Below are 18878 nucleotides of genomic sequence, written 5' to 3' on the forward strand. Positions count from 1 at the left end.
GCAACAAGAGGTTAGGTTGAGAGATTCCTCAAAACAGCATAAGCATTTCATGCATATGGAAATTTTAACTAGACAATCACATAAGAATGGTATTTGCAGGCTGCATGGGCATAAGGGAGGAGGCAGCTTCTAAGTGCAGCTTTTATTTTCTGATGTGTTTCAGTAGATGCCTCTTTTGGATAATGATTATTACCTGCTCTAAGTAGACCACTTAAAGGTTGTTGCTGATGGGTGATCTTTCCCATTTAAAAAAAATTCAAGAACACGTGTTGTTATTTTACAGTCTTTCCTGGTGACAGGTTGAAACAATTGTAAATTCTTCTGTCCTTTACTCCTTACTGGTGGAGTCAAGTCCACCTATATACTTTCTTGTTTCCTCAACAACTATATGGTCTATGATGATCATTGGCAAGAAAGGGTGTGTGTGTGCTTGTGTACACTCGAGAAAGATAGAGTTAAACTTATAGACTCAATGGAAAATAGATCTGTCATTAAGCTTTAGGCCAGCTTTTTTTTCCCTGATGATATGGATTAACTCCTTTAAATACTTTAATTTAATACTTTTAACAAGGAAAATTAGCTTGTAAAATCTACATGCAAAAAGGCATTTTTTTGGTCTTAAAATGCACATTTTTAGCTGATATTATTACAGAGCTCTTGCTACTGCATCCCTATACATTCCTCAACCAAGCTACCTAAAATGTAAGCAGTGAAGAATTTGTAAAGGATCTCAATCAAACATTTCAACTAGGAGTGCTGTGCATATGACAAGATGTAAGACATGGGAATTTGCTGTGAACCAACAAAAATAAATATATCAAACACTATACAGTAAGTGCTAAGAAGTGCTTATTTTTGTTTTTCATCCATCCAGTTAAAAAAATCTGCAAATTTATTTTGTTCCAAAAGATTGAAATTAGCCAAACAATTCTAACTATGGGATTATTTTCTAAAGATACTTACACTAAAGAGTATAGTTTTAGAATTAATCTGAACTATAAAAGAATATTTCAGTTTTATGTTTCTAAAAATCATCACTGTAAATCACATAAATGGGAATGAATATAGACATATTTAAGTAAAGAAAAACATCCTTAATTCTTTCTGCTGTGATGGCACACATCAGGAACTAAGCTGTAAGTTCCTGGAGGCCCTCTGTTGTTGTAAAGGTACTAAGAAAAGAATAAAAGACTTTAGAAATGACAGAGATTTAAAGACCTTTACCTAATTCCCCTGGGATTGTTCAAGCGCTTGGGGTGGGGGGTGGGGAAGGTGAAGGAGGGCAGAAAGGAGCCAGATATTAGTGCTGTTGTAATTACTATGTTCCCTGTGGTCTCAAATGCTAAAAATGAACGTTTCCTCTATTACAAGGATATAGACCTTTCTCACTGCAAAGCTATTAGCATATATAATGCACATGTCTGAAACATCATGGCTTCTCTGTCATTCTTTGGAGACCTTCAGGGACCTGGGTTATTGTACAGTCCTGAACTACAGCCAATGCATCCTGTGTAGTCCTGTAGTTCTCCAGCATATTTTCAAAAATCAGTTTAAGCAATTTTCCCCGAGTTTAATGGCTCAGTCTTTTCTAACAAATTAAAATGTTTGCATTGTCTCAACTCTGGACAAAATTGCTATATAACTTGCAAATGAGAAAGCACATTAACATACTTCATCAAGTGCCAACATCTCTATGAACAAGATAATTTAACATGCAATTCTAGAAATCCACTAATGGAATATTTCTTTAAAAATACATAAACAAGCTTCTCAAAAGTCGAAACATATATAAACTCCTGCTCTGCTTACACCATCTAGGGCATATAAAGTCGCAAGAAAATGAATGACATTAATTTGTTCCTTTTGTACAAATAGATTTCCTCCTGTATTTGGAAGGCAGAAATGGTGCCTTAACATACTCAACATTTTCTCTCTGATTTCAGTTCTTTCCTCACAAAAGTAGAATAAAACAAGAAATGTTACTTCCCTTATTCAGTTTTATTTCAACCCATGTCAATTTAGCATATTTTAAAGTCTGTACAATTTTTTATAAATGAAAGCGCCATTCTAATGTTAATTTGGATCAATCTTCCAAACATATGATTCTAGGTTTCTAAAAGGGGCCCACTTGAGGGGGCTTTTTAAAAGTGAACAAAAAAGCGCCCTGAGGCCGTCCAATTCACATTTAACCTACTTACATGAAAAAGGAACTGCTTTGGTTAAGAATAAACTTCCACAAGCTCAGGTTCAAGCTAAACACACCAGCATATTAGTGAGGAAATGAGACAGCAAATAGTAACTCCTTTCATACCAATATAAGAATACTGAATTTATTTAAAACACTTGGCAGAAATTCTCATTTTAATTAAATTACATTTACTGAAATAACATTTTCATAATTAAACAACAACCAAAAAAAAAAAAAAAAAACCCTATCTCTCAAAGAGGCTAGCAAATAGTTATCACAGCTAGGTAAAATGGAAAAAGGAGCGAAAGGATTGTTAGACCGAATCTGAGTAATCTGGATTACAATTGCACATTAGTTCTGTGGTTTTCAGTGATTCAGAAGCCGTTATTATCCTGTTGCCATGTAAAGTTAAAGTTAAGCAGACAGCAAGTTTTGTTATCAATGCCTCCTTGGAGGAAGTAACTTAGTACAAGCTTCATATTTAATTTCTATTACCGCATAGTAGAACCCAAGAATATCATCGTAGACTAAAAGCAAGGTGACCTGGATTGTTTCTTTTGCAAAAGAGGACATTGAGGTCCCCCCAAAAGTTAACAGGCTTGTTTTTAAGCACTTAGCTAGGTAGAGGGACTAATTCTGTAACTCAGTGGCTTCCCACTGCTTAGCCTGTCACGGCTGGGCAAAAAGGGAAAACAGTGGCAACAAAAGCTCAGTCCAAGCCAAGACTCACTTTTCTTTCCCTCTTGGTTCCCTCCTCCCAGAAGTACACAGGAGGACCACAGTTCCTGTCCCAAAAGGATCGAAAGTTGTCAAAGAATCACACTGAATCTCGCATATGGGCAAAATCAATCATCAAATACTCTGTTTCCCTGTTTTACTGGAATGTGAACAAAATTTTCCATTAAAAAAAAAATTCTGAATGTTCAAATTCTCCAAATAGACAAAAGTTTGCCAGAATGTTCAAATGATCAACCTCAGCTATGGAAGGTACACAGGGCAAAAACAAACAAACAAACAACAACAACAACAACAAAAAAAAAAAAAACAGGGAAAGTGTATTAAGCCACAGGAAAAACTGAACCACTACTTCCTTACTGGCTATTGCTGAGTGCTGGTGCCCTGAAGAGTGAAAGTATTGTTGACAGAGAGTCCCCCATTCAGAAAAGGACATGGGTTTCATACCTGTGCGGCTGGATAATTTCATGAACAACATATCCAGTTAAAAGCCCAGGCAAGTGGAAAGTTTGCTACAAAAGGAGTACCAGTGAGCTTCCATCAGCTTCCCTCTCCACTAGGAGGTCGAAGTAGGGAACAAGAGAAGGGAACTACCACACAACAACTGCTTTTTCAGAACAGATGACTAAGCACTGATAATGTTCTTATACCCAGTTCTTTTCAGTACAAAGAATCAAATGACACATAAAAGTTAAACCCCATAAAACTGAGTATCTGTGACAATGACTAACAAAAGGAGCTTCCCTTTCTTTCCTAATTACCCAATTGTGTACCCCCATGCCTCACACACACCCAAATGTTGTCTTGCAATCAAAGTTAAATAGATCCCAGGAATTCTTTGCTTTGTAAATCTTCCCCCAAATTCTTTCAGTAACAATCCGTTATGTTTTCTGCTCTGGGTAATGCCAAATTGAACTACATTGTGAAGGCCATTTACCCTCACAGGTCCCAGGGACTGTTAAGAAAAAAGCTACCAGAAATTCTCCCCAAGAGTCTAATTTGCAAATTAATTTCCTTGTTCTCTGTCAGCAACTCTCAACTTCTAAGCTGGAGGGTCAAACTCATTATGGCCAAAAGTTCATGATGACTAAGATGCAACAAAACATAACGTTAATAAAAATAACACACTATCTTTCCTAGGACTGAACCCAAACTGGTAAATACACTGATATTATGCAAACTAATGTGCCTGGAAATTATTAATAGATAATGCGGAGGGCAGGGGAAGTTTTCGGGAAATACTGACTTACATACCATTGAAACAAGTGCCTTTTCTGCAGACTTTCTTAGTACTGCTTCATCCTACCGCAAATGCAGAAAAGGCGGGGAAGGAAGAAATGTTATCATTTTTAAACTTCTAAATAACTTCAAAGCACAGAAAAACAAGTTTCCTACATGCCCCTCCATTTCTAGAAAAGAAAAACAAGAAGGCTGCCTTAAAGAGATGGCTTAACTAATGTCCCAATTTAAAATTGCAATAATAGCAAACATTATTGATTCTAAACATCTTCCCTCCTTCCAAATGCATCATGGAAACTGAAGCTTACAGCCCTGAGAAGCTGCACCGGCCCAAAGCCAACGCTCTACACGAATGGCAGACACAGGGGATCCTCCTCCAAGGATCAGGCTCCTTTCATTACAAACACTGGAGAAACTCATCTCCTCTTAGTAACTCCTCCTCCGAAAGGTAGAAGAAAAACAATTTGAAGGTTTTCACCATAAAGAAATGATAAATGTTTCAGGAGACCGGTGTCAAGGTATCTCAGAGAGTTCATAGAAAAATGGAATGAAAAAATTAAGTTTTTTTAAATTACTTATTTGAGAGAAAAACAAATACCTAGAGTTCCCATCTTCTGGTTCACTCCCGAAATGCCACAAACAATTGGGGCCAGGGCCAGAGCCAGAGCCAGGAGCTGGGAACTGGGAACATAACCCTGTTTGCCCACCCTGGTGGCAGGGACTCAACCATTTGAGCAGTCACCCCTGTGCCCCAGGGTCTTCATTAGCAGGAAGCTGGAGTGAGGAGCCAGAGTTGAATTGAACTCAAAAATTGCAATGTGTGTCTTAACCACTAAGGTCAACTCCCACTCAAAAGATAAGTTTATTTGGGTGCAATAAATTTTGGAGTTCCATGGAGTGTACTTTTTATAATATGCATTTTCTATGAACTCTTTGAAGGTCCTTTATATGCATGGGTTTCAAAATTTTTCTGCAACCAAAAATAAAAACTTATCTTTTAATTCCATTTTTATTAACATGTTGAAGTGCTGATGAACATTTCACAATCAAACATCACATGGTACCTCATAAATATGCACAATATTTAGGTATCAGTTAAAAATTTTTATCCTTACAGAAACAAAAAACAAATTTCATCCCAATTAGAGATGTGGTAAAAGTTAAAAAAATAAAAACTTCATTTTTCACAATTTAATTTGCCTGTCTGACACACTAAGGATACTTTGCACTTCTTTCCCTTATCAGAATGGCATTCCCCCAATACGGCTTTCCAAGATGTAAGATCCTATCTGCCATTTCCTTTCTGGTATGAAAGGTATAACTGTTCTATGTAAAAAATTATTATATGTAAAAGAAAGTAGCCTAATATGAAAATTGATCAAATAACTTGTGAATATTAAACCCTATAAATAGAGACCGTAATGAATGCAGTCTTCTATTTAAAGCTCTTTGAAACATGCCTGACACTCAGTAAGTGACATATAAATGTCTGACAGTATTATAATGCTGATGCCTTCATATAAGGCCTCATTTTCAAATATTCAAAATTCTCATAGGTTTCCTGAAAATCCTCATTTTCATCACTAATTTAATGCAACTTGCTCCCTACCTCTGAATGCTGAAAACAGTAACTTTGGGGCCGGCGCCATGGCTCACTTGGTTAATCCTCCGCTTGAGGCGCCGGCATCCCACCGGGTTCTAGTCCCAGGTGCTCCTCTTCCAGTCCAGCTCTCTGCTGTGGCCGGGGAAGGCAGTGGAGGATTGCCCAGGTGCTAGGGCCCTGCACCCGCATGGGAGACCAGGAGGAATCACCTGGCTCTTGGCTTCGGATCAGCGCAGTGCCAGCCGTAGCGGCCATTTGGGGAGTGAACCAACGAAAGGAAGACCTTTCTCTCTGTCTGTCTCTCTCACTGTCTATAACTCTACCTGTCAAATAAAAATAAATAAATAAATGAATGAATAAATTAATAAAACAGTAATGTTTTCAAAGCAGAAAAGAACAAGATATTTTCCCCAATGTCCAGTGATTCTTCTTGACAGGCTATGGGGACAGAGAGTTGAATATAAGAGAATCTCGTGCACAGAGCTTTGTAGATGTCCAGTGGGAAGATGGTTTAAAGGAGGAGGAGATGGAGGCTGACAAGGAGGGACATGAAGGTAGGTGAGGCGAGAAACAGAAGATGGAGAGTGAAAGGGCAGGAAAAAAAAGGAAAGGGAGGAGGAGGAACAGGTAACAAAGATACCAGTTCAGGTCCTGGCTGCTCCTCTTTTTATCCAGCTCTCTGCTATGTAGAAGATGGCCCAAGTCTTTGGGGCCCTGAACCCACGTGGGAGACCCAGAAGGAGCTCCTGGCTCCTAGTGTCGGATTGGCTCAGCTCCAGCCATTGCGGCCATTTAGGGAGTGAACCTGTGAACCTGTGGATAGAAGATATCTCTCTCTCTCTCTCTCTCTCTCTCTCTCTCTCTCCCCCCCCCCCCCCGCCTCTCTGTAACTCTGCCTTTCAAATAAATAAATAAATCTTTTTAGAAAATGAAATTCCATTGAGAATCAGTTTCCTATACCAGGTATTCTAAGGGGTTTACAGCTTTAGCTAATCTATTCTTCACAATTCTATACTCTTAGAGTGCTTGTTATCTCCATTTGGAAGATTAGGACACTGAGGCATAGACAGGTGAGGCCTCTTGCTACTAATCGCACAAACGTTGGTGCTTAGCCAGACTACCAGGCAGGCTGCCGATGGAGCCTGGGTTTGTAGCCACTTCACTGAAGAGTACAATACTATTGTTCAAAGGTTAAGGTAAGACAAGAGGAAATCTATATTGCCTTCTGATAAGGCAGAAAGAACCTGCTGGGAGAAGAGATGTGGGAAGGGTTTGCTGGAGTAAGCCAGGTGAGGCAGGGAAGGGCATTTGAGTCAGGGAGCACAGCCTGTTGAATTCATGGTGGCTTGAAACAGCAAGGTACATGCAGGTTCAAGGGCATAGTGCAAGTGCATGGAGGGGTTCCTGAGAAAAACCAGGAGTCTGGCCAAGAGGGCTTGTGTGCCTTGCAAAGGCACTGACTACAAGAAGGGTGGATAGTCAAGTGATGGAGTAAGAAGTGATATGGGCTCTCTTAAAGAGGCAGAGAAGGGATGGGGAGTGCTAAGTAAGACAGGAATGCAGTTTGTGAACAGACAGGTGCTAGTACCCTTGGCTACAAAAGGTGATACTGATGAAACAACTAGGATTCCTCCTAGGGTATGGGGTTGAGTTACCTGGTGATGGGTACAATTCTCCATATTAGAGATTAAATGAACATGCAGGACTTGGTGGTGGTGGGGGATGTGAACCTTTTGATTTTGAGATGCAGGATGTTCAAGAGACAGAAATATAGAGATTAGAAATAAGGAGAGAAATCTCCAGTGAAGACATTCTTCCAGAGAGCTCAGTTTGTAGGTAGTGGTTGAAACCATTTTGGGGGGGACTACCCACCCTGGAAAAGGACATATATACAGAAAGGTGATCCAAAAGTGAGCTAGCTCCTTATGAAAATGGCTCGTAATTTTTTTATTTGAAAATCAGAGTCAGAAAGAGGGACACACACACACACACACACAGAGGGAGAGGGAGGGGGCGCGGGATGGGGAGGGGAGAGGGAGGGGAGGAGGAGGGGGAGGAAGAGATCTTCCATTGTTGATTCACTTCCCAAATGGTCAGGGCTCAGCCAGGCAGAATTCAGGAGCATCTTGGTCTCCCATTTTGGTGGAAGGGGCCCACATACTTGGGTCATCTTCTGCTGCTTTCCCAGGGATATCAGGAGGGATCTCCATTAGAAGTGGAGCAGCCAGAACTTGAACCTGCACCCGAATGGGAAACAGGCATTGCAGGTAGCGACTTAAACCACTGCTCCACCAAGCCAGCCCATGAAAATGACTCTTAAGCACAGTGTTAACAAACTCAGCACACTCTAATCTGAGAAAGGTCCAAAATACACTGCAATTCTCAACGAATTACATAGCACTGGCTCAGGGTAGGCATTTGATCTAATGGTTAAGACATTAGTTAGGATATGCACATCACACTTCACAGTGCCTGGGTTTGATACCCGCTGGCTCCTGATTCCAGCTTCTTACTAATGTGTCCCGGGGAGGAGGGGGGGGGAGTGATTATGGCTCAATCAGCTGGGTCCCTGCCACCCATGGGATGCTACATTGAGTTTCCAGGTCCCAGCATTGGCCCAGCTCAGTCATGGCCACAGTGGGCATTTGGAGAGTAAGCCAGCAGATGAAAGTCCCCCCATCCTACCCCCATCTCTGTATCTCTGCCTCTCAGCCAAATTTTTTTATTTTCAAAAAAGGAAAATATTATAAAGCTAGGGAAATGAAACTTTGTTTAAATTAATTAGAAGTATTGACTCATTGATCTAAGAGGTACAGAGGTCCTTAGGAGAAATGGCACCAAACACTAGAAATGCACAAGGGAAAAACCTCAGATGCATTGTTCAGTGAGTTAGAAACTGAGAGACTTCACAGAGGCAGGTATCTTCTGGATTTGGCAACTTAGATATCATTGTCCACCTTGAAGAGACAGGCAGGGCAATGAGGAGTCAGGAAAGGTGGCAATAATGTGTTACATGAGCAGATTGGACTTCCCAAAGCTTGGCTGTAAACGGAAGACAAGAGAGAATGTTCAAGAAGGACTTGGATTCAAACATTTGTATTTTCAGGATGGAAGAGACATGTGAGGTGCATAGGTTGAGAGTCAAGAACTCAGGGAGAGGGGCCGCCTGCAGCGCTGCCATCCTACAGGGGCACCAGTTTGAGTCCCGGCTGCTCCACTTCTGATCCAGCTCTGCTATGGCCTGGGAAAGCAGTGGAAGATGGCCCAAGTCCTTGGGCCCCTGCACCCGCATGGGAGATCTGGAGGAGGCTCCTGGCTCCTGGCTTTGGCTGGGCACAGCTCCAGCCATTGTGGCCATTTGGGGAGTGAAACTACAGATGGAAGACCGCTCTCTCTCTCTGCCTCTCCATCTCTCTCTGTGTAGCTCTGACTTTCAATAAATAAATAAATAAATCTTTAAAAAAAAAAAAAGGTGGGGGGACTCTGGGAGACACACGAAAAAGAATGCCAGGTGGAAATTCCGATAAGATATAATTTTAGAAGCATCAGTTTATGAGTAGTGTGATTATTTAAATTGTTTTAACTTTTTAAATTGTTTTAATTCTTCCATTTTCTTAAGTCTTTATGTAAGACCTCTGGACAAGGAAAATGTGATGAAAGTACAAGCTGAGGTCTCAGTCTTTCTATGTTGCATTTTATAAAGAAGTATTTATTTACTTACTTGAAAAGCAGAGTTATAGGGAGAGGGAGAGACACATAAGGAGCAACTGATCTTCCATTTGCTAGTTCACTCTCCAAATGGCTGCAATGGCTGGGCATGGGTGGCAGGGGTCCAGGTACTTGGACCATCTTCTGCTGCTTTCCTAGGCTTATTATCAGGAAGCTAGGAAGGATACAAAGGAGCCAGGACTCTTCTAACTGGTGCCCACATGGGATGCTGGCATGGCAAGCAGCAGCTTACCACACTGTGTCACCATGGAGGCCCAGAGGGGTCTCAGGCTTGCTCAGCAGGAGACAGGGATACCTCTGCACTATGGAAGGATGTACAATAGGTGCAGGCAGATGTTGGAATGCTGTGGCTAGAAAGAAGTATTGTTCACTTAGTGAGTGGCCTGTATTTCCCCTGACTGTTTGACACAAATCTGGGGAAGATGTTGAGGTAACTGGGATGGAAAGTTTGCAAAACAGCTAAACACAATGGGAGAGGTGGGTGAAGCTATCACACAACTGCACCTCAAATACAAGTGATTTTTTTGAAAAGAAAAAAAAAACTGTAAGAAAAGTTAATCACAGATAACTCTAGAACTAATCTTTCAAAATGAGAAAACCACAGTGTTTCTGATTTTTCAGATAGGATTGCACGTACACAAGGAGATAATTAGCAGCTACATTATAAATTGCAATTTGATGAACATTTATTTTAACTTTGTTTCTCTTTCTGCAAAAATCATGGCAAGTGCACAGACATGGTGAAGGTATCAGAGGTAAGGCAATTTTGGTGTGTAAACCTCTGAAGTTGCACTTAACAAAAGGAAGGGGAAGAGGAAGACTCGGGTGGAGGGCTTTGCAGCAACAGGACGGACTCTGAATGCCAATGCTCAGTACACAAAGGGTCCACACATTCTCCATCCTTCTAACATGGCACAAATATCAGGCAACTGCTATGCTCATAAGAAGTGCTATACAGGGATTGGTGTGAGATGTTCCCCAGGCAAGTCCTTTTTCCACCTCTGATATTAATCCTTAGAAACAAAGATGCACCTTTCTTGGTTCCTGGCTCAGAGATCAAGTTCAACAGCAGCTTGATTTCTTTATGCCTTAATGTTAAAGAGTAGCACATGTAAAATCAAAAGGAATACAGATTTTCTAGGGAAACAATTCCAGTAAGACTGAAACTCAGTAATATTAGAATTAGGAGGTAGACAGTATTTTGAAATGCAAAGTAAAAGGAAACCTACGAATATCATCCAGGCAAGTATGTTAGTATAGATTGAAGATCATCTTTTAAGTTCTTAGAAGGTCTGGATTTCCTCTAATTTTCTTATATTCCTCCTCCTTTTCTACCAAACTTCCAAAGATCATTACATACTACATTACACATTATACATGTTCAGGTAAATGTTCATGCAGTTGAAATCCACTGTAGTTCATTTTTTTTGCTTAATATGTGATTATATAAACAGATTAACATGTTAACCAAAAAGGAAGTAAGACTTCTTTCTTTTTGATCAATGCATGAATATCAGTTTAGATTGTATCCTTCCTGGATCATGGATATCATATTTTGCATAACAATGTCCCTAGGGGTAGAAACAGTACGGAATTTCTTTTTCTTTCTCAGTACTGGTGTTTTGCCACTGTTGGGCTCCAATAGATCAGTGATAACATCATAACAAACACACATGGAAAGAGTTTCTGCTTACAAATACTATCTATGGTTCCTGCTATGCATGTGAGAAAGCAGAGGAGGATAGCCCAAGTACTTGTGTCTCTGCCACCCATGTGAGGGATCAGGAAGGAGTGCCTCACTGCTGACTTCATCCTGGTCCAGACCTGACTGCTGTGGGCTTCTGGGGGAGTGAACCAGCAGATAGAAGGTTTCTCTTTCTTTCCCTGCCTTTCAAAAAAATAAATAGTTCTCTTTAAAAAAAAAAAAGATTTATTTTTTTGAAAGGTGGAGTGAGAGAGAAGGAAGAGAAACAGAGATAGAGAGAGACCATTTATCTTCTGGTTTACTCTCAAAATGGCTGTAACAGTCAGGCCTGGGAGAGGCTGAAGCCAAGAACCAGAAAGTCCACCCAGGTCTCCAACATGGGTAGTAGGGACCCAAGTACTTGGGTCATCTTCCACTTCTTTCCCAGGCACATTAGCAGGGAGATAGATCAGAAGTGGAGCAGCCAAGATGCAAACCAACACTCCCACAGGGGCACCCTATCCTGTGGCACCACAATGATGGCTCCTAAACAAAAAATTACTAAAAGAAGAAGTAGGAGAAGGAAGAAAAGAGGACATTTGTCATAACCGTCACTAAGACACTGCTTGGGAAACTAGAATCCTACCTCGGAGTGCCTGGGTTTGAGTCCTGACTGCTCCTGATTCCAGCTTCCTAATATTGCATCCTTGGAAGCAGCAGTGATGGCTCCAATGGTTGGGCTCCTGCCACCCACATGGAAACCTAGATTGAATTCACAGCTTGTGGCTGCCACTTGGTTCAGTCCTTCTCTCTCTCTGACTCTTAAATTAATAAAATTAAATTTGAATTGTTTTAAAAAAAGAATGAGAGCTGAAGAAATTGCCTACATAAGAGATACCAAAAATTAACATTTAGTGAGGAAATATGCAAATTATGCTAATAGAAAACTACATAGTAATAAATTAAGTAATTGGTCATTTACTCTCTTGTTCTGAACACAGTCACAGAAATCTGAAATTACAAAGATTTTTGCCAGCCCTTAAGGCATTCGGATATAGCTAAAAAGCCCATGAGAGTTTCTCAGGCATGGAAAGCGAAGGCACTCTGGCAAAAAATGACCTAAATGAAAGATTTCTGTGAGATCCCAGTGGAAAGAACAGGCCATCAAAGAAGGAGGTACCTTTCTCTGAAGGGAGGAGAGAACTTCCACTTTGGCTATGGCCTTGTCTAAATAAGATCAGAGTTGGCGAACTCAAGAGGCTTCCATAGCCTTGGCAGCTCATGACAAGAGCCTCGGGTGATTGCTGATGTCATAAATAAGAGTGTCAATTGTTAAATCAACAACAGGAGTCACTGTGCACTTGCTCCCCATGTAGGATCTCTGTCCTTACTGTGTTGTACTATGAGAATTAACGGTAAAAATAATCTTCAAACAGTACTTTATACTTTGTGTGTCTGTGTAGGTGCAAACTGTTGAAATTGTTACTTAGTATAAAGTTATCTTCTGTATATAAAGGTAATTTTTTCTTCTTTTTTAACTTTTATTTAATAAATATAATTTTCCAAAGTACAACTTTTGGATTATAGCAGATTTTTCCCTCCATAACTTCCCTCCCACCTGCAACCATCCCATCTCCCACTCCCTCTCCCATCCCATTAACATCAAGATTCATTTTCAATTATCTTTGTATACAGAAGATCAGTTTAGTATATACCAAGTAAAGATTTCAACAGTTTGCACCCACACAGAAACACAAAGTATAGAGTACTGTTTGAGTACTAGTTATACTGTTAATTCACATAGTACAGATTAAGGACACATTAAGGACAGAGATCCTACACGGGGAGTAGGTGCACAGTGACTTCTGTTGTTGATTTAACAATTGACACTCTTATTTATGGTGTCAGTAATCTCCCTAGGCTCTTGTCATGAGCTGCCAAGGCTATGGAAGCCTCTTGAGTTCGCCAACTCCGATCTTATTTAGACAAGGCCATAGCCAAAGTGGAAGTTCTCTCCTCCCTTCAGAGAAAGGTACCTCCTTCTTATAAAGATAATTAAAAATGAATCTTAATGAAGAATGGAAAGGGAGAGGGAGTAGGAGATGGGATGGTTTGTTGGTGGGAGGGTAGTTATGGGGGGGAAGAACTGCTATAATCCAAAAGTTGTACTTTCAAAATTTATATTTACTAACTAAAAGTTTTCTATTAAAAATAAAAACAAAGATTTCTGCAGACAATGATATTATCTTTTCCAACTACTCCATGTTACATTTGGAAACATAATAAAGCAGTTATGTTATTCATCACATACTGTTTCTAATTCTCCTATTATATCACATTTCTTTTAAGTATTAAAAATGCATTACTATTTTAAATAGAGCAAAATATATTACTAACAACATATAAGAGATGTTAGTAATTTCATTTGCTTGCTTGATTTTCATTAAAATTTCCAAGATGTTATTTATTTTGTTTGGAATATTGATTGTTGTTGAACTCACATATTTGTATTTTGTAATACCAGCCTAAAAGTAATTATATTGATTTATACAAAATACATGACATGTACATGGAAAAATAATTTCACAAATAAATGATTCTACTACATTTTGACTCTCTTATGAATGTTTAAAAAGGTTAAAGTTAAATGGAACATTAAACTCAGATTCCAGCCCTTACCCCAATATATATACACTCTTTTGATGGGTGTCTTACACCTGTGCTGTGACAAACTGGAGTTGAATTTCTAAATGAATGCTTCAAGTAATAACAAATAACTCATATAACTGTTACCTGGGAATGTATAAACCTCTATCTATGGTTTTATTTATCCTCCTAGGAGGGCTAAGAAACATCTCTGCTATCAGCATTCAATGAACATTATTAAGATTCCCATCCATTATAATCTTTGCATTTTATTAACTAAACTTTAGCTGTGCCATAGAAATCATCAGGAAAACCTTGAAGAGATAAATGAAAACAACAAATATCCAAAATGCTATTGAGTAGAACCACACTAAATACATTGCTTGAAAGAAAATAGCCTTTGGGGTTAATGGAGGTCTGGGAATCTTGGTCACATAACTCAGAGTCCGATTTATTGTGAGACCAGGACATACAGTGCAAAATTTTTTATGTTGGTTTTTCTATCACAGAACTTGAATGCTTACAACATTATCATTGGACAGTATCCCAGAAAATTAAAACAGTCTTGAAATCCATGCATAGGAATTTTGAAAAAGTTAGTGGAAAATGAGCTTATGAAAAAACCAAAAATGTTTTAATACCAAAATAAACTTAACTTTTGAATCCATTTCCCACAAACTCTGATGTCCTCTGCTGTTTTGTTTTGTTTTAGGCTTGCATTGTCCAGATCATTTCAATCTCCCGCTGCAGTCCTTGGCAATAAGCACTGCCACAAGCAAAGTAACGTTGGGCAGTCACTCAACCTCTCAATCTTAACTTCTCCAACAGTAAATCCATCTTTAAACATGCTGTATATCCAGTCCTCTGGACAAACACCTTTACAATTTCAAGTGAAGAGAGGCAAAGAATTTGTGTTCCTTGCTAATCTTGCTGACCAACTACTTACATGATGGGTAGTTAAGAAATACACTGACGGCCAACTACTAATTGCATTTCCTAATTTAGAAAGGTACATTTGCAGTTCTCTGCAAAATGTTGAATATTTATAGAATAAAGCAGAAGAAATAAATAAAGACATAGGTGAACAACGAAGCATTTTCTTGGTTTAAAAAAAAAAAAAAACTGACCATGGGTCAGGAAAGGAGTATTGAGGGACTGCTATCGTGGTACAGTGGAACACTGATATCCCATATGATTTCCAGCTATTCCACTTCTTATCCAGCTCTCTGCTATGGCCTGGGAAAGTAGCGGAAGATGGCCCAAGTGCTTGGGCCCCTGCACCCATGTGGGAGACCTGGATGAAGCTCCTGGCTTCACTTTGGTCTGTCCCAGGCCTGGCCATTTTGGCTATTTGTGAAGTGAACCAACTGATAGAAGATCTCTCTCTGTCTCTCCCTCTCTCTTTAAAACTCTGCCTTTCAAATAAATAAATAAATCTTTTAAATTTAAATTTTATTTTATTTGAGAATAGAGTTACAGACAGAGGGAGAGACAAAGTGAAAGGCCTTCCATCCACTGGTTCACTCCCTAAATAGCTGCAACAGCTAGAGCTGGGCCTATCCAAAGCCAGGAACCAGGAGCTTATTCCAGGTCTCCTATGTGGGTCCAGGGGCCCAAGCATTTGGTCCATCTTCTAATGCTTTCCCAGGCCATAGCAGAAAGCTGGATAGGAAGAGGAGAAGCTGGGACAGGAACTGGCAGCCATATGGGATGCCAGCATTGCTGGTAGAGGTTTAGCCTACTATGCCACAGTACTGGCCCAATAGATAACTCTTTAAAAAAAAAAAAAAAAGAAATGAGTACTGAATAGACATTTATCTGCCATTTTTTTTGCAAGATACACAGATGGTAACAATGAAATCTAGTGTAAAAATTAGTGTGATATTAAGTACAAAGATATAGTGGATTGCTTCTGGGATGTTACAGATGGTGCCTGAAGTTAGAGAACACATGGAGGTAAACTGAAATCTGGGGAAAAGTTTGGAATATGCTGTAGCTTAAAGGAAACAAAAGATGAGAGTCTAGTGTAAGCATTCGAGGGAGACAGTGGTTTGGAAAACACTGACACACGAGAATGTCCGTCCAATGCTCAGAGGATGCAAGAGCATCCAGGCTTTGTGAACAGAGGACTAGTGTTAAGTGGAGGCCATCCAAGGGTTAAGATTTCATGAAAGACAAAATAAGCAACCTCTAGAGGAGTGAGAAAATTAAATTGTGACTAAGGAAGATCTGACTGCCTTTTAGTCTGTTTCCTGTAAATGGAGCTGAAGCCAGGGACTGTAGATGAAGCCCCTGTGGTGACACAGTCATGCAACGGCACAGGTGAAAAGAGGAATTCAGATATAATTCAATAAGATGAATTGACAAAATATATTAATAGGATGAAGAAAGGGGTGCAGTCAAGAAGACTCAGATATTTTTTAATCCAGAAAAACAAACATTAATGACAAAAGAGGTAAAGGGACACGGTTGATAAATTTGGTTTCGGAAATGTCAGCCTGAACATATCTGTAAACGCACTTCAGAACATGCCACTTCCAAATCATGTTGAATTGTCATGCTGAATATTTTAAGCTGTTAGGATTTAAGAAACCTGAGGTGCACGAAGGACTTTTTGACTTCATGTGAGAGGCACCTTCTGTATACTTAGAGGAAGGACCCATTCTTGCGTGAGGACAGGAAGAGACTCAGAGGAAAAGAGAGAGGCCTGGCTATGTTTCTTGAAGTTTATACCTTAGCTCTGGCCTATCACATCTTTCCACCACTCTCCATTTTTCATCAAACAAAGCAAAAAACCTTCAGGTTTAACCAAAGCTTCAGGTCTTCATTTCCTTACGGAGGTCCCTGTATTTAATGTACATTAAAAACATCTGAGTGCTTTTCTCTTGCTAACCTGTCTTTTCTTACAAGGGCGCCAGCAGAGAATCTAGAAGTGTAGAAGATAAAAATTTTTCCACCGCTGCCTCTTACATCTTCAACTCATGGGCCAAACGTGGACCACAGTTGTGCTTCTCTATGTGGGTGGCAAGGGAAAAGAGACGAAGGTGGACAGGTCGAGCCAAAATGCTTACCCATCAACAAATGGTCAGGCAGCGTCTGTGCCGGGGAAGAGAGGAAGGCTGCAGAGACAGGAGGGCCAGGCCTCTGTAAAGCACTGTAAACCAAGGGAGAGAATCCACGGGAAGGAACCTCTGCTAGGGAATCCACAGCCACGAGAATCCAGCAAGGTTAAAAGTGGCTCAGCCACAAGATTTCCAGAGGTCTCTAAAAGTGCTTGGTAGTAGGAGGATTGCAGTGCAAGTTATGCCTCAAGGGGTCGATTAAAATAAAGCTAGTGAAGAAGTGAAAGTGGGAGGTAGTTACCAGTGCAAATTAAGGTAAACTGCTCCAGGATACAAGGAACTTCTCACTGCAGGGAAATGCCAGAAGACTAACTAGAGAGGTGGGAGGGGCTTTGTCCGAATAGTGCTTCTCAGTTCCGGCTGTGCCTACGATGCTCAACACGAATTTTCACATCATGAAACTGGAGTCAAATCAAGCACAACTACTTAGGATTTTTAAAAGCAGAATTCATAATAATGCCAGAAATAACTTTTATAAATTTATTTATTTATTTGAGAGACGCAAAGAAAGAGGGGGGAGACAGAGAGACATAGCTAGAGCCTCCATTTGCTAGTCCACTGTCCTAAACAGCCAGGGCCTAGCCACTCTAAATCTGGGAGCTGGAAACTTTATCCTGATCTCTCATGTGGGTGGCAAGAATCCAAGCACTTGAGCCATCACTTGCTGCCTCCCAGGGTGTGCATTAGCAGGAAGTTGAAACTGGGAGCAGAGCTGGGACTCCAACCCCTTGCATTCAGATTCGGGATTCAGGAGTCCCAAATGGGGTCTTAACCAGTAGGCCAAATGCACACCTCAAAGAGACAATACTGGTATTTTAAACTCAACACCTGTGCTTTTAAACGCTTAGGAACCCAACTCATTGGACTATCACCTGCTGCCCTCCCAGGGCCTGCAGTAGCAGGAAGATAGAGACGGGAGCCAGAGGCAAGTATCAAACTTGGGTGCTCTGAAATGTGATCACAGGCAACTTAACTGACATATTAACCATTGGGCAAAATGTCCATCCACTTTGTATATGTTTTAAATGAAAAGAACATTTTATTCAAAAACATACTCTCTTCATTTCAGTATCAATGTTTCAAATGTATTTAGCACCCAAAATGTCAGCCCACATTCAGTTATATTCTGCCTTTCATATTCTCCAGTTGTATCACATGTTGTACACCAAATATTTACATTCAGGGAAAAATTCATCTAATAACAACAACCATGATGCAATCAGTAGCAAGACTAGAGTATCATTTGTGTAGCACTGTATATAGGGGTTTCACAGGTCTAACTTCATGTTGTAATGTAATGTTCTCTACAAACCAAAAACAGTACAAATTAAGCATACCTAATCCAAAAGTCTGGAACCCAATATGCTCCAAAACCCAAAATGTTTTTCAGAGTGACACAAGTTTGATGATGTGCAGTATTGCTTCATGCCCCAGATTACTAACCATTTTGTGTAAATTTACCTTCAGGCTAATTTTATAAGGTATATACGAACCACAAATGAATTCTGTGTTCATACTTGGGTTCGATCCCCAAGATATTTCATTATGAGTATATGCAAATATTCCCAAATCCGAAAAATATGAATTGTGACACACTTCTGGTCCTGAACTGTTCCAGTACTTAGCCAGTAGTATTTTATCATTTTATAAAGAATACTGATAGATCTCTCTCTCTCTGCCTCTTGATCTCTCTGTCTCTGCCTCTCACTCTTATTCTCATTCTCTCTCAATCTCTCTCTTATGCTCTTATGCTCTCCTTCTCCCTCTTTTCCTTCTTTGCCCCTTCCCTCCAGTCTGTCAGGTTTCCTCAACAGTAAACCCTTTCCCTTAAAAAAAAAAGAAGAAGAAGAAGACTGAAGGCACGGAGACAGCATTGTCTGTAACAGGGTTAGAGACCTAGCTGTTTCACTTCTGATACAGCTCCCAGCTAAC

At 40.0% G+C, this 18878-nt stretch overlaps 1 protein-coding gene across 3 annotated transcripts in view; it reads right to left on the reverse strand.

The window, feature by feature from the left end:
- Positions 1-18878, reverse strand: part of TOX (thymocyte selection associated high mobility group box) — a 334182-nt gene that overhangs the window by 274986 nt on the left and 40318 nt on the right. The window contains exon 1 of one of the 3 annotated variants that reach the window (XM_070075064.1): positions 3371-3476. The exons of the other annotated variants lie outside the window; for them this stretch is intronic. The gene's annotated coding sequence lies outside the window, so the exon portion shown is untranslated. Of the gene's footprint in view, positions 1-3370; positions 3477-18878 lie in introns of those variants that run through there. 3 annotated transcript variants of the gene reach the window in all.

The sequence above is a fragment of the Oryctolagus cuniculus genome, chromosome 6 (genome assembly GCF_964237555.1).
Source record: "Oryctolagus cuniculus chromosome 6, mOryCun1.1, whole genome shotgun sequence".
In the NCBI taxonomy this organism is placed as follows: Eukaryota; Metazoa; Chordata; class Mammalia; order Lagomorpha; family Leporidae; genus Oryctolagus; species Oryctolagus cuniculus.